We start from the raw sequence: 21,528 nt of genomic DNA, 5'->3' as shown, positions 1-21,528 counted from the left end.
GGCGAACTGGGAGGCGTTGGATGGGGAGCGATCCGCGTGAGGGGCGCGAGGTGTGGCGTGGACCGTTAGATGCGAAGGGCTCGACTCCTATTGGTGGAGGAGCGGGAGGGCGGATCGAGGAGCGCGTGGGGTTTCACGGTTTTTGGCGGTGGTGCGCCGTGCGCGCGGAGGGATCGGAATCATATCGAAACTTTGGGATTTCTGGTGGGAAACAGCAAATTTTGGGTTTGGACGTTTGGTGCGTGGTCTCTTATAGTACATAGCTTCGGCCCAAATTTTAAAAAAAAATTAGTTGGACCCCAAATTTCAAAAAAAAAAGTGCTACAGTATCTATCACATCGAATGTTTGCGGCCCGTGCATGGAACATTAAATGTAGATAAAAAAAACTAATTGCACAGTTTGGTGGAAAATTGCGAGACGAACGTTTTAAGCCTAATTAGTCCATGTTTAAACACTAATTGCCAAATAAAAACGAATGTGCTACGGTAGCCCCAAATTCCAACTTCCTGGAACTAAACAAGGGCTCAATTTATCCAAGATAGGGACCAGTGACCACACTACCAGACATACATAGTCCTAGCGACACTTCACTGGCACTTCTATGTACTTGAACGATCAACATCGACTAATTATAATAGATAACGAGGATTTTTACTAGTAAATAAACACCAAAATGAGGCTATAAAAGTTCAAACAATTTCAAGCTAGGTACCATAAGACAGATCGAGCATGATTTTAGAAAAAAATCTAAATCTAGTTTCATAATATTTTTGATGTAAAAACAAATTTTCTATGAATTTTATAAAATTAAACTAGATTTAATGATTTTTTTCCAGGTAAAAATCTAAATCTAGTTTCATAATTTTTTTGATGTAAAAACAAATTTTCTATGAATTTTATAAAATTAAACTAGATTTAAGTCTAATTTACCTCCCTAGACTTTTAACCTAGTCTGATTTACCCACCTCCCCCACTCCACCATCAAAACTACTGAAGATGCAAAAACAAACGGTTTCAAAAGTTGAAGGAGGATAAAAAATGGTTTTATAGTTCAGTGAGGGAAATCGTACAATCACGATAGTTGGGGGAAGTAAATTGGACTTTTTCCTTACGAGTTTGTGTTGCAGCCCAAAATAGACGGCAATGTTTCCAACTTGCCCCGAAAAAAATGTCTGCATTTTATTATGAAGCGAAGGCGCGTGATAAAGTAGAGTGAACTAGACGATACACAATTCACAAACAACTCTGTTAACAAGTTTATGATGTGATTATCGAGGAATTCACTGTGGCAAAATCATACTTAGGATATTGTGCCTCGTTCTCAGCTCGGTAAGTGGGTGAAGTTTGAGCAAGTCTAATAATAGAGCCAAGTGCTCGGTTATAAGTCAAATTATAAGAGCCAAGCTATAAAATAGTTGTTTTTTATTTATCTAACAAAAGCCTTATTATTAATATTTTTACAAATGTCCCACCTTCTCTTTCCTAATAATTATTATCGGATATCTATACCCGGGGGTCGAATTCTGTCTCGCCTGGTCCTTGGAGATCGGATCTGCTACCAGACCAAAGCAGTGGTCCCAAGGTAGGGCTCGAACCGCTTCAACCACTACGGCATGGAAGCGCACGCTTGGGAGCACGTCTCGGGCGTGTTCTGATGCGACTGGCGGTAGCATCGGACCATGCTGGGAAACTCACATCGTTCATCACATCAATAGGCCAGCACTGTGCTACCAACTCTTTGTCTGACCATCGTCCAACATCAGCCAACCGGCATCAGTTGACTGGCATTGTACCACTAGCCCCCCGCATGGCTTCTATCAGGGGACCCTTTGACCATTCCGTCCGCTCGGATGGAATGGAAGATAAGAAAGGCACACGACGCCCGCACGTAAGCTACATCGGCCAATAGGACCTCGGTACGACGCCACTGCCACCTCGATCTACAGGGTCAGCGAGACCCATGCGAAGAGGAGGACGGAGCACCTTCAGGAGCCTTATTTTCTCTTTCTTTCTCTCCTCTTCAGTTGTAACCCCTGCTTTCCCTTGACCTATACAAGGAAAAGTAGGGCGTCCCACTAGGGGGATCGACTCATCGTATATCAATTGATCACACATCGATTCATCGAACAAACACACCACATCATACCAGAGACTTGGGAGCTACCTCCCTATCGACAAAATATCATCAATAGTCCTCCGATAGGTATCCCACAAAGGTAGATTGATCGGCAGGAGAGCATGAGATCAAAAACAAGAAGGCAACAGAGACACATGAGTTAGACAGGTTCAGGCCATCAGGGTATACGAGGTCCTTTAACTGCAAAAATCTGCCTCCTCGGGTAAATATCTCAGCTGTGTATTCCTGATGCATTTTATCCTTCTTCATTGTCGAGCAGCAGACTGATTTACCTATGTGAAGATCCATTCACACGATAGGGCGATGTACTTTTCAAGTGTACCGAAGGGCAATTGGCCACCCACTGTGGATGCACGACCAGCAACCCAACCTGAAGGAAGTGCCATCGGTGTCTCGTCGAACTCCGGAGGCGTGGATGTTGGTCGGACGGAGAGTTCTCCCCTGGTGTCAGAGAAAGCCTAGGGGAAGAGGGCAGCGGCAGACGAGCCGGCCTAGAAGAGGAGGAAGACGGCGGGTTCTGCTTCCATCAAACCGAGCGGCATCTCGCTTGGCGATGATCAGACTAGTCGAACATGGAGGACCGCTGTGTTCGACTGGTCGGATGACGATGAAGTTCTAATGGATCCTCCACCGAGCATGAAGGAGCCTCCACACAACACTCTCACGGGGAATCAATCAAGGGCATGCAAAGAAGTCCTTGAGCCACAGACGAGGGAAGTCCCCAAGCAGTGGATGAGGGAAGTTCCCGCACAGCAGACGACGGGAGTCCCTACGGGGCAAGCGACGGGAGTCCCGAGCAACAGGTGGAGGCAAACCCAGAGCAGTAGGTGGAGAGGGCCCCAGAGCCATAGATAGAAAAGAGGTTGACTATGGAGGAGCCGAGACATCCCCCGCAGACCACAGGAGTCGACCCCACTCATGTGCCTGGGGGCTCGGGCAGGCACCGCCGGTTCAAGAAATTAAACCGACAGACCAAACTGTAAGTATCCTTATCTTAGAGTTACTTTGCTAGAGTTTCTTCACTTTTATGGTGACTGACGAGCTGACTTGATGTAGAGCAAACCGTACGACGGATCTAGTCCTACCCATCCAGACTAACGAGCAGCCGAAGGCTGGCTCTGGGACAGAGGGAATGTCGATGGACCCCATCCTAAAGTCCCTAGGTACTCATCAGCATGCTGGGGAGCCAATTGCCCCCGTTGGTGGACTTGACGGCGGCGAACAGTTGTCGTCGATGGCGAGCGAGTCGGCGACAGCACCCTTGACAATGGCAGGCACCATCAGGTCCTCTGTAGTAGAAGGTGTAGTTACCAGCATCGCGCCAGAATCTGGGGCGGGGAATCTTCCGGTACCGAAGGAGCAGACGACGCTCCCTGAGGCATCAGAGGGAATGGTCGGACCTGCTATCCGGCCACTGAGTTCCTAGGTGGTGCCTCCAGTTGTAGTAGAGGAGGACAAGGTGGAGGAGATCAAGCGTGAGGAGCCTCAACCCCAAGCTATCCGAATCCTCCGAAAGCGTGGCGATCACATAGTAATTATCGAAGATGAGGACACCACCAGGGAGTTTAGGAGACTAGAAACCGCCCTTGCCAGGGTGATGAAGCAGATCAAGGTTAGTACTACGTCTAGAATGCTCCTTTTTGATGTTGGGAATTGGATTTTGACATTGTCATTGTGCATTTATAGGAGGTAATGCGGACTGTCGAGCAGCGCCGTTAGTTGATAAAGAGGATGGAGCCCCTCGCCGAGGAGAATGAAAAACTCAAAGAGGCGGTGAACCTCTCAGAGAGAAACATCCAAAGGGCCTGGTGCAAACGAGACCTAGCAGAGTCCAACGCGCGGGACCTGGAATACCAGAGGGGGTCCTATCCGAGCGGCTAGCGGCGACATCCGAGCAGCTACAGAGCTAGTCTGAGCAGCTACAGAGCTAATTCGAGAAGCTAGCTGCTGTCTCCGAACAACTGAGGAGTGCCTCCGAGCAGTTGGAATAGAAATCCAAGGAGCTCAGAAGTGTGTCTGAGCAGAAAGCAGGTAGAGTATATCAGCGAATGCACTTGGTATTGTTGAACAGCCATATTTTTAGTGGTAACTGTTGCGCTTGTAGAGCAAGATGCAAAGCTCGGCCAACTATGCCAAGCCATCGAACAACTTCAATAGGAGAAGGCAAAGGAGTTTGAGCGAGCAGACAAACTGGCCGAGGAGCTGAAAGGTGAATACCTCCTAGTCGGAATTACTGTTGAAGTTGTTTCCTTGTATGATGGAACATTGTAACGCTTGTAGGCTACCATCATAAAGCCAAGGCACAGTTTAATGTGCTGGTGCAGGAAGCTAGGACCCAAAGGGATAACTTCGATGCTGTAGTCACCGCAATTAAGCCGGTGCTTGACTACGTCGACATGGAACCAGGTATTCATCACGATGGCAGGCGGCAATGTTCGGACACCATCATCCAGAGGTGCAAGACAGCGTGGCAGAACTTCAAGAGCTTCAACTGCGACATCGTACTGTCCGTCGCTACTCATGTCCTTGAAGTTGTTTGGTCCCATTATCCGATTATCGACCTTTAGGCGACAGGGGGTAGGTTTGTCGAAGGGCTGAGCGATGCGGAGACCCAGCAGCTAGAGGATTAGGTAGAAGACTCGGCAAAGAAGTTGGCCGGTGATATAGACCTGTTCGGCGAGACGGACGGCAATGGCGGAGCACAATAATCTGATTGGTGGATATCATCTGTAATTTCTAGACAGTGTAGTTAGAACGCGCGAAAGCACAAAAAACACTTATATACATGATAAATGTTATAAAGTGCATGTGCATGCAGTTAGATTGTATTTCAGCAAAAAAATCGTTGTAGTTGCGACCATAAGGTATTTATACGGAGTATAAGTAGAGTCTAAGGAGTTAGTTCGCTACTGACCCCCATGGCCTCAGCTAGCCCATAGTCCATGACGTCGAGCGTGGAGCCCGTGCACATGTAGGAGGAACAGACGTGACCAAGGAACCACAGTCGACCACCCATAACACAGAGCGTGGAGCCCATGACACGTGTAAGGAGAGATCAGAGACTAGGTCTTTTCTATAAAGAAAAGAGCGGAACGTGTACTGCTCGGCGATTATTGAAATAACTTGGAGATATATATAGTATAAGCGGCGGCTGAGCAATTAGTTCTATGCTGAGCTCTCGGTCTTGGCTAGCCCGTAGTCCATAATGTCAGGCACGGAGCCTGTGGAGTAGTATGGAGCTTGGCAACCACAAGTGGAGATTAAACCATAATGGAGAAAAAGTGGAGACAATTTATGGAGACCAAAACTTTGTTCATCATAAAGTGGATAGTACATATCTGGGGTGTTTCAAGGATAGAAACGTATAAGGTGCTCGATGTGTCACGAGTTAGAAACACCAATTCCTTCTAAGTCACACAGGTGATAAGACCCTGGTCGGGTGACCTCTTTGACGACGTAAGGCCCTTCCCAAGGGGAGGATAGCTTATGCATCCCTTTGGTTTTTTGTTTTCTGTGGAGAACGAGGTCGCCGACAGCAAATGAATGACCTTTGATGTTGCGGTTGTAGTACCTCCGTAAGCCTTCTAGATATTTGGCTATGTGGACGCAGGTGATTAGGTGTTCTTCCTTAGCCCTGTCGATGTCTTCTGTTCGAACAGCTATGGCCTGCTCTTCATCATAGTTTTCCACCCTAGGTGCTCGGAAAGCAATGTCCGCTCGTAGTATGGCTTCTAAGCCATAAACCGAGAAGTATGGAGACACACTGGTGCTGCGACTAGCTTGAGTACGTAGTCCCCAGACTACAGCTAGTAGCTCCTTGAGCCATCCACCTGGGTGCCTTTCTTCTTTCTGATATAGTCTCTTTTTGAGGGCATCAAGGATCATGCCGTTCGCTCGTTTGACCTAGCCGTTGGCTCTAGGGTGAGCAAAGGAGACATATTTGATGGAGATGCAATGGTCTTCGCAGAAGTCCCAAAAGTGATGGCCAGTAAATGTAGTTCCGAGGTCGGTGATGATGTTGTTCAGGAGACCGAATCTGTGGATGATATCTTCGAAGAGCTCGACTGCTTTTTTTGTAGTAGCCGAGACGAGCGGTTTATACTCAATCCACTTGGAGAACTTATCAATGGCGACGTATACGTACTGGAAACCACCTGGCACTAGCTTGAAAGGCCCAATTATATCTAGTCCCCAGCATGCAAAGGGCTAGGAAGCTGGGATGGTTTACAGCTCTTGTGCCGATACGTGTATTTGCTTGGCAAAAAATTGGCATCCTTCACAACATCATACGAGGTCTTTTGCATCGGAGATGGCTGTGGGCCAGTAGAAACTAGCTCGGAAGGCTTTGCTGACAAGTGTTCTAGAGGCCGCGTGGTTGCCGCAGGAACCAGAGTGAATTTTGAGAAGTAGCTTCACTCCATCTTCTTGGGTGATGCATTTCTGCAGTATCCCTTTCTTAGCACTTTTCCTCATTAAATTGCCATCTACCAGCACGTAATGCTTGCTATGATGAATTAGGCATTTGGTTTCAGTCTTGTTGGTGGGTACTTTGGCGCTAGTGAGGTACTTAATGAATTGTTCCCTCCAATCGGTGGCCGGTGAAGGTACCGATAGTACCAACTGCTTGGCGAGAGGAACTTCCTTAATTTCCTTATCTTCCTTAATGACGGTGATAGGAGATCTTGAATGAAGACCCCTGGTGGGATCATGGCACGAGAAGAGCCCAACTTGGATAAATGGTCGACAAGCTAATTTTGGTTGCGTACCACGTGGTGGTACTTGATGCCGTAAATTTTTCCTTCAACTTTCCTGATTTTGGCGTAATATGCATCCATCTTCTCGCTAGAGCAAGACCAATCTTTGTTAAGCTGGTTGATGACCAGTGTGGAGTCCCCGTATACCATGAGGCGTTTGACGCTAAGCTCAACGGCTATACGGAGTCCGTGGAGACATGCTTCATATTCGGCAGCGTTGTTGGAGGCTAGAAAGTTTATCCGAGGAACGTATCGGAGCTTATCCTTGGTCGGCGTAATGAACAGGATGCCCGCACCAGCACCATTGATGTTAAGGGCACCGTCGAAGTACATCACCTAGTGCTTGGGGCAGGTGGCGGCGATGGGCTCTTGGATCTCGGTCCACTCAGCGATGAAGTCAGCAAGCGCCTGAGACTTGATCGTAGGCCTGCTTCTAAATTCAATTGAGTAAGTGCCGAGCTCAACAGCCCACTTGATGATATGAACGTTGGCTTCTTTGTTACGAAGGATGTCCCATAGAGGGAACTCGCTGACCACAGCGATCTTGTAATACTCAAACTCTCGAAGTAGTGGCGGAGCTTACGCGATGTAATCAAGATGGTGTATAGAAGCTTTTGGACCTAAGGATAATGAGTTTTGGGCTTGTTAAGGACCTTGCTGATGAAGTATACCGGACGTTACACCTTATAGGCATGCCCGACCTCCTCGCGTTCGACCATGATGGCTGTGCTGACGATGCGAGAAGTAGCGGCGATGTAGATCAGGAGAGTTTCGTCTAGCTGTGGTGCTGTCATGATCGGAGGCTTTGTTAGGAACACCTTGAGCTGCTCGAAAGCTGTATCTACCTGTTTCGACCAGGAAAAGCGCTCGGAGGCCTTGAGGAGTTTGAAGAACGGTAGCCCTTTTTCACCGAGGTGCGATATGAAGCGGCTTAAAGCAGCCATGCAGCCTGTAAGTTTCTGTATATCCTTGATGCATGTTGGTCATTTCATGTTGGTGATGGCGGAGACCTTGTCAGGGTTGGGTTTGATGCCACGAGCGCTGATGATGTATCCTAGTAGTATACCAAACGGAACTCTAAAGATGCATTTTGAAGGGTTCAACTTCCATCGGTATTTTTTAAGGTTGGTGAACGTTTCTTTGAGGTCAGCGATAAGATTATCGGTGGTCCTAGACTTGACGACCACATCATCGATGTAAGCTTCAATGTTGTGGCTGATCTATTGATCGAGGCACATCTAGATGGCCCTTTGATAGATCGCCCCGGTGTTCTTGAGATCGAAGGACATGGTGGTGTAGCAGTATGCACCGAAGGGCGTGATGAATGACGTCTTGATCTAGTCTTCTTCCTTGAGGGAGATCTGGTGATAGCCAGAGTAATAGTCAAGGAAGGAGAGCAGTTCGCAGCCGGCGGTGGAGTCTACAACCTTATCTATCCGAGACAAACCAAAGGGGTCTTTAGGGCAGTATTTGTTAAGATCAGTGTAATCAACGCACATTCTCTATTCTTTATTCTTTTTTTGAATGAGAACAGGATTAGCTAACCACTCAGGATGATACACTTCTTTTATAAATCCGGCAGCTAAGAGCCATTTTATTTCTACCCTAATAGCCTCCTTCTTGTCTGGCATGAATCATCAGAGTTTCTGCTTGATCGGTTTGGCGGTCGATGAGACATTTAAGGAGTGCTCGATCTTCTCCCGTGGTACCCCCGGTATGTCTATAGGTTTCCAAGTAAACATGTCGATGTTGGCATGTAGGAAGGAGACGAGCACGCTTTCCTATTTGGAGTCGAGGTGAGACCCAATCTTCATGGTCTTGGAGGGGTCGTTGAGGCCGAGGCCGACCTCTTTTATTTCTTTAGACTTGGTAGAGGCACGAGGGGGCTCTAGCTCTGGGATCTCTATGTCATCAGTGGGCAATGTCTTGGCTTTGGTGACCATGCTGGCCATCTGGATGGAGAGGTCGATGGCTTCGACAAGAGTGAGACTCTCTGTCTTGCAGGCATAGGCGACAGAGAGATTGGCCCATAGGGCTAGAACTCCTACAGGCGAAGGCATCTTCAACACCAAATATGTGTAATGTGGTACAATCATGAACTTAGCCAAAGCTAGCCGACCAAGTATGGCATGGTAGGCGGTGTTGAAGTCGACGACGTAGAAGTTGATGTGTTCGACGTGGTAGTTGCTTGCCGTGCCAAACTGTACTAGTAGGGTGATCTCTCCAAGCAGTTTGGAGGCCTTGCCAGGTACCACACCCCAAAAAGAGGAGTTAGAGGGTGTGAGATCTGATAACCCGAGGCCTAGCTCCTTTAGGGTTCTGGCGAAGAGGAGATTCAGAGCGCTCCCACCATCAACGAGCACCTTTCTAAAAAAGCACCTTCTAAATAGTTGCGTCGAGGTCGAGGGGGAAACACCCTGTGTAAGGGATGTCCTCCCACTGGTCGGCCCTGCTGAAGGTCATGGGTACCTTGGACCATGGGCGATAACTGGGGTTGGCGGTGGCGTCGTCCATAGTGACGGAGAGCACCCGCCGTGCGGCGAGCTTCCATTCTCTTCTGCTCTCGGTGGAGGTGAGGCCCCCGAAGATGGTGGTGACCACCTTGTCATGGTCCTAGAAGGCATTATTGTTGCCCCTGGGTGGTCGGCGGTCTCTGGCTCCATCGTTGGCGTCGTCTTCTAGCTTTTTGTCCTGAAACTCCTTAGCCAAGCCGAGGTAGTTCTTCATCTTATGTTTGGCGTTCTTGTGAAGAGAGCACGAGCCATCGATGATTTTTTGGTACTGTTCATCGTAGTTGCGCTTGGCACGAGGGTTTGACGATGTGGTCTGGCCGGCGGCGATGATTTTGGCCAGGCTTTGGTCCTTCTATTCGATCACGACCGCTGTCATGATGGTAACTACGGTCGTTGAAGCGGCGGTCGTTGTGGCATCGGTCGTCGGGGCTGTCATCGTAGCGGCGAGGTGGGCGATGGGTGCCCGCATCCTCGTTGAAGCGCACCTTGGCTTCCTCGGTGTCAGCGTACTAGTTGGCAGTAGTGATCATCTCGCCAATGCATGTAGACAGCTTGCGGTTGAACTTGGAACGAAGCTCGCGATGGAGGAGTCCTTGGGTGAAGGCGGTGATGACCTCAGCTTCCGTGATGTTGGGAATAGAATTCCTCATCTCAAAAAAGCATCGAATGTAGCTACGGAGGAGCTCGGATGACTTCTGATTGATGCGGTTGAGATCATGCTTGGTGCCCGACCGAGTACACGTAGCCATATAGTTGTCGGTGAAGACTTTTTTTTAGCTCTTCCCAGGATCCAATGGAGTCTGGGACAAGGCTAGTAAACCAGCTCATGGCGGGTGGCATGAGCATGACTAGGAGATAGTTCACCATGACACTGGTGTCTCCTCCGTCGGCACGGACAGTGGTGGCGTAAGCCTACAGCCACTGTGTTGGGTTCATCCTTCCCTCATAGGGCTTGACCCCAGTGATTTTAAAACCATGGGGCCATTGAAGTGTTCGGAGCGCCCTTGTAAACAATGGGGGCCCTTTGGGGTTATGGTCGGCGTCGACTGCAGCGTTGCCGGCGTTGATTTGCTCGAGAGCTGAGTCCGAGTTTTCGTACTCCCGCTCGTACTCCTGGCGGCGGCGTACTTCGTCTTCATGGCGACCGAAGCGACGTTGCTCAATTCGCTGTCGTGCATCCTGGAGGTTACTGAGGTGCACTCGAGCGTCCTGTTCGACGTCTTGGTTGTGTTGGCGATGGTGTTCAGCGCGGTGTCCCCTAGCTCCCCCCTAGAGAGACAGTGACTGGTCGGTGAAATGGCTTTGATTGGGGCGACGATTGGATCTCGGCGCAGCTGATCGACGAATCATGCTCATTGAGCACGAAGGTCTCTGATCCTTGCGAATCTCTTTAACCTGACAGTGTGTCGCTTTAAGCATGGCGGCGACCTTGGCGAGCTCAGGCGTCTGCGGGAGGCGGGCGAGCTCGTTGGCGGCCACTGCCAGATTGGCGCTTGGAGTCTTGAAGACGTCGTGGCCGTCAACGCAGAGAAACTCTTCATCGAGGTCACGGTGGAGTGGGAGTGGCCTTCCTTGTGAGTCGAGTCGATTATTTCGAGCAGCCTCGGCCCTCGCAATAGCTGCCTTGTTTTTTCGGCGCTGCGCGCGGTTGACGTTCTGGTTCTTACGAGCGACATGTTCCTCCTCGGTTTCGCCGTTCCGAGGAGGGTTGTCGACGTTGACGTTGAAGATCACGCCACCCCGGAAGGGTGGGAGAAGGAGTTGCTCGGTGAAGGTTTCAGCGAGGGTCTCTGTAGTGCCCTGAGACTTGAAGCTCGAATTTTCCTCCGGGATGGTCTGGAGGGACGCCCTAGGGCACCGGCCTATGTGTAGCATGTTGATGGCTGCGTGGAGGCTGAACGGCGAGCTGGTCGGCGAGCGGATGGGCGTCTCCCACCTGGTCGGCGAATTTTCCCCTCAGGACGTCTTGGTAAGTAGCGACAACGTTGGTGAGCCCGAAGGGCAGAGCCGTAACTCCTAGAGTTTTCCGAGGAGCCTCCGATAGATTTGGATCGGAGGGTGGTCGGCGCTGAACCAGAGTGTCCAGGGCCGATTCGGCGACGGAGAGGCAACCGACGAGCTTCAGACCGACCCGATCGATGGATTCGATCATATCGTCATTGTTGACCTGCCTCCTCTCGCCCGTTTGTAACCCCTACTACAAACTCAGTGCTGGTAACACGAGCAGCCCGAAACTGGACGTAGGGACATTCGGCCCGAACCAGTATAATCCTTGCGTCTTCTTAGCACACCATCCGTGTCAGACGCGCAATATACAAATTTACTAGCCGATGCTTACTCGAAACACTGACAATTCTCCTCATATTTATTTGATACTTTAGCCTATCTAATAGTTAGATAGTCTATTAGCAAGTCTGTCTATAAGTGTGGGGGTTTCCATGCCCTAGTTTCCAAGATTTCATGCGATGGAAACAACGTAGATAAGTTTCATTCATGTGAAACTCATTTCATTCTAGAAATTTTCATCATCTTTTTCTTCATCTATTTTATGATATATATATATCTATTTATTTAATGCAATGAAACTATCTTGGAACTTTTATGAAGACTGGTCTAACAACTTTAATGGAGTGAGCACATCTCTAATGGTAGATGGCTTATGAACCACGTTTGTAACTCCAAAGACTGCGTGGGGTTCTCGAGCAGAAGCACCCTCCACGTCGCCTGAAATGTCCTCCTCTGTTCGATCTCGCCATCCAACGGCCTAGATTGGTCGGAGCGGATTTTTCACGGAGCGGCTTCTCCTTTTTCTCGTGCGCTTCTCCGGCTTCTTATCCTCTTCTTCAGCTTCGCGTCAGAATCCAGACCAGCAAATATATATCTCAGCTTCCGCTTCTCCTTAGTAAAAAAAAAAAAAAAAAAAACTCAGCTCTCCCGTCCCCGCCCCCCCTCTCTCCGCTTCCTCCCTCGTCCTCCCGAAGCCAACAGGGGCGACGGCGACGGCGCCGGCGCCGGGCGCGAGCAGCGCGCCGCGGCCGCCCTCCTCTTTCGCCTCCTCCTCTGCCTCCTCCTCCTCCTCGTCCTCATCCTCCTCCTCTCTCCCCTTGCCTCCCGCGGCGGCGGCAGGCGCGAGGCGACGACGCAGGCTGCAGGCGGCGCTGGTAGGACCCGGCGGCCCCCTCCCTCTCCCCCATCCTCCGTACGGCCTGCTCGATGCCTCCTCCCGCCGGTGCTCCTGCGCTCCTCCTGTCGGCGAAACCCTAGGTACCATACCGGATGGGCCAAACCCTAAACTCCGGCGTGCGCTTTCTCCCCTTCTCCCTCCCCTTCCCTAAACTCCCTCTCCTCACTGCGGGGATCTTGGCCGCGCTCCCCTCTTCGCTGCAGCGAGCAAGCTCGCCCAGTGTCCATCGTCTCTTGCTGTTCTCTTGTGTGCAGAACTGATATCCTTCCATGTACAATGATTATAAATTGTTACATTCATGTTACCTACTGAGGCTTGGGGATGGTGCAATGATGATCTTTTTAAGACTGGGACAATGGAGTTCTGCAGTGATGAGTATATAGTTATTTCATTCTTCAATGAATCTTGTGACAATGTCGTTCCATTAGTTGCACATTTTATCCATTTGTTAGTCAGCATACATCCATTGTCAATGATGTCTTTGCTTCATAAAATTTATCGGTTCTTCTATTACTGAGCTTGCCAATGATGTATTTGTGATTGCCCTTGCTAGAAAGGTAATTTATTACTTAGTGAACGTCAATATCAGGCTTAGTTTTCTCTTTAACTTTCCAAACTATACCTATTATTTGTGCATTGTACCTTTGCTTGTCTCAGATTAATTTTCATGGTTTGTGTCAAGTTTTTGTGAGAAAAATACACTAATAGTGTTCGGGCAGCCCGTTGGAAATATTGCATGTAGAAACAATTTGGACTCATCTTGCATTGGTTGGTTGTTGGAAGGAATTTTAATAAAAGGAGGTTGCCTGCATAGTCAGTCATCATTGATCAGTGATGGAATATGATTAAGTTACCTTGTGTGCTGCCGTACTATAACTATCTTGGTTGATAGCATGCATGAACCCGAACTTATGCATCCTACTATTAATCCTATATGAAACTGAGCTATCTTGGAAGGTGTCTCTTCGACCAATTACTCCTAAAATTAATTGTACTTCCTTTTTGTCATTCAGCTTAATACCATTGTGATCATACAGATTACATATAAATATATAATCATGTAGTTAACTGTCCATTGATATTTACAGCAAATTGGTCCTTGCTTGCTTATTGCGAGACTGCTTTTAATTGATAGAAACAATGGTTATGGCAGCTGGTTAAACACCAGCACCTGCATGTAGTAGTTCTATGCAGACATTGGGGAAAGGAAGGTGTTGGCAGTTCTATGTACAGAATATAATATATTTACAGTGCCCCTCCTGACTTTTGTTGGGTTAGTGTATCGTTCATTGTTTCGGAGTTTCAGGATCAGATATGATGCCTCATATCATGTTCTTGGAGTTCCAGGATCAGATATGATGCCTCATTTCATGTTTTTGCAATAATATGGGACATTGATGTGAAAAGAATATGTTATCTGCACCCGATTCAAAAGGCGATCACTCTATGTGTTGGAGAAGAGCTTCTATAGGTGAGTTATAGACTAATACCGACTAATGAGTCTATGAATTCCAGACGGTTTACTGCTCTAATGGGAATTTTGCGGCTGCCATATGTTCGGAATAGTTCTGCAACCGTGTCTCTATTGAACTATGTTTGCCTCAAAGATGCCTACCTGACATGCCATACTGGAATCCTTTTACTGGATCTTACACCATTGTTTATTGATGGTAAAGTATACTGCTCTCAGTAATGTTAAAAAGGGGGTTAGGTTTCTAATCATTGTTCTCTCTTTTGTTGTCCTCTTCTCAGGTTCTTGGGTTAAGGGCACATTCTTAGTATGTTGATGCTATGCTGGTGCTTCATGGATTCATCTGCACATCTATGTGTCTCTGACAACAAATCAGAGGTAAAAAGTAGTCAGTCCAGTTACAGAAACACCTCTGTTGGTGATTAATTCTTTTATATCATTTCTCTGTACTCCGTATCCTGCAATATAGTTTGTCTCTACTTTTACTTTATTTACTAAAAATGATCGCCTCCACAGCTGCAGAGATTGTCTGTAGTCCGTCAAAACCATCTATAAATATAGTTAATAATTTGGGTTTTCCAAACATTAAACTCTACAAACCTACGGGAGTTAGTGTCCTCTTAGCATGGCCATGTTAGCAAAATTTACTTGAGGATGCATGCTGGTACAATATGTTCTCTCTCACATTGACATCCCTGAAAATTTGAGTGGCACAACTATCTGTTTCCCAGCAGTTCAGATATCCAAGTATTGACACTATCAATTGTTTTACGAAGATTTATTTAACTTTGGCATGGTTTCATGATCTAATGGGCACCCTCCAGATCACAAATATATCAATGCATCACCTTTTATTTGCTTACTCTGGACTTTGTACAATTTGTATGTAATTTCGCCAAAGTTTAGGCATCTGATTAGCAACCTGCTTGTAGATTATACGCGTGTTACTCCATTTGTGAATGTGCCATTCAACTTTTTTTCATATTTCACATATCTATTTTAGTGTATTCCCCATAGTTTAGGCATCTGATCGGCAACCTGCTTGTGGATTGACCTTTCATGTTTTTCCTTTTACAGATCAAGTAGTCCATGATGCTCCAGGGCAGAAACATAGTGATTCAGGTCTTCAGGACCCTGTGCAGGACAAATACACTGATACTAATGTAGATGATTCAAGTGGCAGCAGTGAAAATGCAGTGCCTAAAATTACAACTCCACAAGGATCTACAAACGAAGATGCCCTCCTTCCATAACAAATTGTCTCTACCCCTCTTGGAAATAATAACAACGGTTAGCTACCAGTTATCAATTTGCTATTGTTCCAGCTTATAACGCCAATAGTTATTCTACTGTCTTTGTAATAGTGTGCATTCATGTGGTTGGTTTGCAAATGATGATATTATCTACAGCCTATTAAGCCAATTCTACCTCTGATGGTCATGCCAAATAAAAACTAATTCATATATGACCCATGTTTTGTGACATGTTTTTTCCATCCATACCCCCTCTTCAGCGATCCTTTTTTTAAAACCTTGCATCCATTTGGCCACTAATGAAATCACCCAACTCTGCTTACTTGACTAATGGAATCCTATAATTCAGCTCCCATATTCCTTAGTAGTGTTAAAAGTTTTGTAGGTTTATAAGAGCGAATGAGCAAACAAATGAAAAGAAGATATCTCTTTCTGATTTACGAAGACAGATATACAATGAAATACGATTTCCCTTATTTTATCCTGCATCTTACTGTCTTGTAGGTTGTAGGTTTTTAATTACCTTTATTTTTTATCTATGATTTTCTGTCTAGATTTTCCCTGCTTTCCTTGCTTTCTTTCGTTCACTTCAGAAATATGATTTTTCTTCTTTTACTATGCAAGCTGCACACTGGGAAATTCGTCTAGGTTTTGCGTTTGTCAGCGTACTGGAGATCACAACTTATTCTTGGTATCCATGATCACTGCTAAAATCGGGAGAATGAAAACCTGTATGCCATACCCATGCACTTGAATTATGAGATGGGCTTCATGCCTCTGTTGCGGGTGATGATATTTGTGAAGGTCACATATTTGTTTGACAACTTTCCCTTAAATATAGGAGCTGATGCTTTAAAAAATATAACTTGATAGCCTGCATGCTTTGCAGTTGGCACATAAATGTTACCTTCTATTCCTGTTGTGTTTAGTTCAGCTCCCTTTTGTCAGTTTTCAGCCCTGCATACCTTATTTTGGACTTCAGAGTCCTGCTCATGGAGCAGTTCCTTTTCTCCTTCCCAAGATGTCTGATAGATATAGCATGAGCAGAATTGAATATATTTTATATATATCTGAATGCATCAATTTATTTGCCATCACAATATATGCTACATATATCTAAGTTAGTTCACTCTTGTACGCATGTGTGAAAAAAAGAATCTACAGACATATTTTTTCTAATATGTATGTCCATTCTTTGTTAACAGACAAAATTTTGCATCAAGAATGTTCTTGTCTCTACATTCATTGCCAGGCACTCAGGTACTTGCTGGTGGCATGTTAGATTGCTGATTACCGAGTCTACCAACTACATCTTTGTCACTGATAGTTGGGATGTTTCAGGCAGTGACAGCCATTTGATAGAAGTCGAGGATGGCAGCTGTACAAATGAAACAAAAAAATGTCGTCCATAAAGAAGTATTTGCTTCTATTGCGTCTGACAACACATCCCTATGACACACATAAATGTACATACAGAGCATATTAGACTTATCTATTGTGTGTATCGTGTGTACACAGTAGACCAAAAAAACATACTGCTCCTTCTACTTCATTGTCTTTTATAGATCACAGGTTATGACCCACGCTTAACATGTATATTGACCTGTACATCTCTTTAGACAGCCGGCGCTTTTTTTTATGAGACTAAACAGCCTATTTGCTGCCTCTGCAGGTAGCCAGGATGCAGATGTAGCATTTTCTTTCGTCACAGTTGGCAACGCAGACAAGAAAGGCAGCTGTAGACTTTTGATGCCCCTAAGTTGCCAGTGACTAAGTAATGTATAAAGTACCTCTAAGCTTGTGTAAGTACCCCGTGACTAAACAATGTATAAAGTACCCCTAGGCTTGTGTAATGGCTCTGTATCTCATATATATATATATATATATATATATATATATATATATATATATATATATATATATATATATATATATAAAACCATATGCAACTTAACCGTGTTCGTTTCCTCCCCCAGATCCTGTTACCATGCCAAAACTAAACATGCATCTTTCGCCCCAGTATTTGCCTATTGATTCCGCGCGATGGCGCGCACCTTGATTGTTTCCTTCATTGTTTTGCATAAGTCATTTACCTGCTTTTTTTTTTTTTGCATGCTGTTTCTCTTTTTTATGCTCATCTCTTTATTTTTTCAACCGAACTGGTCATTTACTAAAATCTTTTGCCGTCGCTCGCGAAAGCGCGCACCTGCCACTAGTTTTTATATATATTCGGTCGGATAAATAAAAGTAACTGGGTTGGTTGGCATGGCAACGTTTTTTACCTCGTCAAGCTGGCAGCCTCCTTCAGTTTGCTTCCACGGACGCGACGCCGCGCGCTGACCCCTCCCCCGAAACGCGTGGAATTCGTAGAGAGAGACTCCATCCGATCCTTAATCGGATCGAGTCGTGTGCTTGTGTACAGACTCGGCGCCTCGGCGGTGTAAATTCTACCGTGCGTGACGTTGGAGGATTGACCGGCATGAATGAATTACTTAGGCGAGAAGCACACATGCGTAGCTTTGTTTTTCTTCTCCTTTCTTTGCCTTAGCGGCGGAGGAAGGGGAAGGGCATTCATGTCCGCATCTATATGCTGTGCGTGGTGCACCTGTGGCCCTGTGCCTGTGCCGAGGAAGAAATTATTCACCTGGACGCCGCCCGCTGGCTTTCGTATACCGGCGTCCGGCGACGATCGGAATCAGTTTGGTGATGCGTGCTTTTCAGTGTCACATCAGGGTCAGCGAGCACGGCACGCTAACTCTAGTGATCAGAGACGCCCGACTCATGGTCCATGACTGAAAACACTGTGCCGCGAAGGAGACGCTGAAAGATGCACGCGCACCTCCGCTTCCCGCCCGGCGGCCGCCGCGCTAGCATTTGCACGCATGTTTGTGTAACTTGAGAGGGGGAAATTATCGCCCGGTTCGCTTAGACTTATTTGGCTGATAAGACATACCTGAAAGTACCGTTGGCCGATTTGGTGTGAGAGAAAAATACTGTTCGTTGGCTTGAAAAGTACGGTTTATAAGTCAAACAAGCCCCAGCAAACAGGGTTTATATTTGTTCTTCTCTACGGTTCGTCGATGTTTCCTGCCTTGTACCAGTTCGTCGCCCTGCATGTGCGATCGGCGCTGGTCGCCAGCCCCTGCAGGCTGGTGGTGGTGGTGCGCTTGGTCACGCTGTGCTGCTGTGGCGACGGATGCCGCACGCTGTGCTCCGACCTCCGACCAGGTCTCCGCTGACGGGCAGAGCCACAGGGTGGTGGCATCTGCTGAGCCCTGAATCATCTTCAGAACCCAGCAACTAACAGCCTGTTCATTTCGGTTTATTCACTCGTATCTAACTTATAATACATAGCTTGAATAGTATTTTTCTCACACTAAACTAGCCAACAATACTTTCAGCCATGGCTTATAAGTCAATTCAGCCGAAACGAACAGGCTAACCCGTCCAACGCGGTACGTGTCCGTGTCAACTCCGCCGTGTGCAGGCCGCGCAGGTATCTGTCGTTGCCGAGTCGTGGCGTGGGTGCTGGTGAACTTGTCTGTTTCAGCCTTCGGGATGGCCAGGGCCGTACCAGCGGCCCGCCGGACATGTTCTTCACTTCTTCATCAATCGGCACCCGGCGCCAGCAGGAAGCGAAGAGAGAAATGCCAAACGGCTACGGTCCCCTCGTATGACTGCGACCTGGAGCCTCTCGTCGAGTAGTCGTTTCAGCTTCAAACGACCCCTGACCGCAGCGGGCGGTGGTGATTCCTTGTCACTATCAAGGCACAATTCCAAGGAACCGATCGATAATGACAGCGGATGCACTGCATATACTACTATTTACCTCGTCATCAACGTTAAGCGAGTTGGTGCTGCGTGCTCAACAGTTTTAACTAGACTACAGAGTCGAGCCGTGCTGCCGTGGATTCCTGACTATCCATTTCTGGATTCATTTCGTCGGTGCTTCCGGCATCAAGCGTGACTCGCGTGGGTCGTTCATCGCTCCGGGTAGAGCATTGGGTCATGTGGACGCGGCCTTTGCTTCCGGCTTCTTGTGCTGTCTTCCTGAATGTTTTACCTACGGTAACTCCGCGCTGCTCTGCCCGCCCCGGTGTTGTCTCGAAAAGGATCGCTGGAATTCCAACTTTTGTTTTAATCTCTGACAGTCAGTTTTTTTATACTTACCATCTCTAACAGCCAGTGCAGTCGTCCTCGAGAAGCTTGATTAATAAATTTGTCCATCTGTTAGCCCCCTGTTTGGATGAGCCAAAGCTAATTTTTAACTCATTTATAGCTAGCTGATAATTAGCTATTAGTACCAAACATGCCCTTAGTTCTGAGTTCATCCTAGCAACTCCATGGGATCTTCAGAGATCGATTTAGAAACAGATGATGCGTCGCACTCGCACGAAGATTCATTCCATCGCATGTTGGGCTTTCTGAATTATAATATACTACTAGTTGCTACTAGTAGTGTATTGTTATGTACTCCTGTGAAATTCATTCAGGACACCAACTAGTTGCTTATTTTTCTTTTGTCAAAACTTATTACAGGTGGCGAGTCTCGATCTCAGCCGATCCTTATTCGAATTCCACAAGAATAAATTAAAATCTCCCGCCAGCTCCTCTACGATTTGTTTATAATGTTTATAAACTCAAATGGCGATCACAGCGCCTGTTTTGATGAGCGAATAATAAAGCAGCAACGGCTGGCAAGCTTCCGTTTAGCCAGCCCGGCCCCCGGCCACGACGACCTCGACTCGACTATGAAGCCGCCCACGTCCACCGCCACCTCCTACCTCCTCCTCGCCCCGCTCGCGATCCTCCTGCTCGTCTTCGTGCTACCCTCGCTCCGCCCTTGGTTCCGCGCCGGCTCCGCCTCCGACGATGGCCTCGGCGTCCTCTGCGCCCGACGCGCCGGCTTCGTCGACGTCGTCGCCGCCGCCGCCGCGCCGCCACCGACCGAGACGTCACGGCCGGCGGCGGAGTTCAGCCTGCTCGTGGGCGTGCTGACCATGCCGAGCCGGCGGGAGCGGCGCGACATCGTGCGGATGGCGTACGCGCTGCAGCCGCCCCCGGCGGAGGGCGGCGCGCGCGTGGACGTCCGCTTCGTCTTCTGCCGCGTGACGGACCCCGTGGACGCGGCGCTGGTGGCGGTGGAGAGCCAGCGGCACGGCGACATAATAGTGCTGGACAACTGCGCCGAGAACATGAACGACGGCAAGACGTACGCGTACCTCTCCTCGGTGCCGCGCCTCTTCGAAGCGGAGCCATACGACTACGTGATGAAGACCGACGACGACACGTAGCTGCGCGTCGCGGCGCTCGTGGAGGAGCTCCGCTCCAAGCCCCGCGACGACCTCTACCTCGGCTACGGATACGCCATGGGCGGGCAGCCGATGCCGTTCATGCACGGCATGGGGTACGTCGTGTCGTGGGACGTGGCGGCCTGGATCGCCGGCGCCGACGAGATCCTGGCGCGCAACGACACCCTGGGCCCCGAGGACCTCATGGTCGGCAAGTGGCTCAACCTCGCCGGCAGGGGGAAGAACCGGTACGACCTCAAGCCGAGGATGTACGACCTCAACTGGGACATGGACAACTTCCGGCCGGACACCGTCGCCGTGCACATGCTCAAGACGAACCAACGCTGGGCGGCGACGTTCAGGTACTTCAACGTCACCGCCGGGATCACGCCGTCCGACCTGTACCACCTGCCGTGACCGTCATCTCATCGACCGACCAACACTCCGTTCTTTTTTCTTTTGTGCTAGTACTAATTGTTTGCAATCAGTCCGTGGCAATTGTTAAGAGTAAATTCTTTGGCAAGTGTTCGTGCATTGGTTGTGCGACACACGAATGGAACCATGGAACAGTAGTGGGGGAGCATGTGAGTCACGTCCCACGTCGTGTCATGTCGTGTGAGCCGATGGTTCGCCTGTTGGCGCGATCCAAACCGCCGTGCAAGTTGCCAATCTAGTAGTCTTTGCTCGACTACTAGATTGCCAATCTAGGCCACGTTTAGTTCGGCCGAATCGGCGCCGTCAAGCGCACTGTACTTACATTGTAGCTACAGTGTCGTTTTGTTTTTATTTGGTACTAATTGTTCAATCGTTGACTAATTAGGCTCAAAACGTTCGTCTCGCAAAGTACAACCACATTGTGCAATTAGTTTTTGATTTCGTCAACATTTAGTACTCTATGCATGTACCGCAAGTTTGATATGACGG

At 48.0% G+C, this 21,528-nt stretch overlaps 1 pseudogene; it reads left to right on the top strand.

Annotated features, from left to right (window-relative positions):
* The first annotated feature begins 19,826 nt into the window (after positions 1–19,826).
* Positions 19,827–21,528, top strand: LOC136546281 (uncharacterized; annotated as a pseudogene).

Source organism: Miscanthus floridulus, chromosome 3 (genome assembly GCF_019320115.1).
Source record: "Miscanthus floridulus cultivar M001 chromosome 3, ASM1932011v1, whole genome shotgun sequence".
Classification (NCBI taxonomy): Eukaryota; Viridiplantae; Streptophyta; class Magnoliopsida; order Poales; family Poaceae; genus Miscanthus; species Miscanthus floridulus.
The sequence above is the reverse complement of the archived record's forward strand: the minus strand, read 5'-3'. Positions and strand labels throughout refer to the sequence as shown.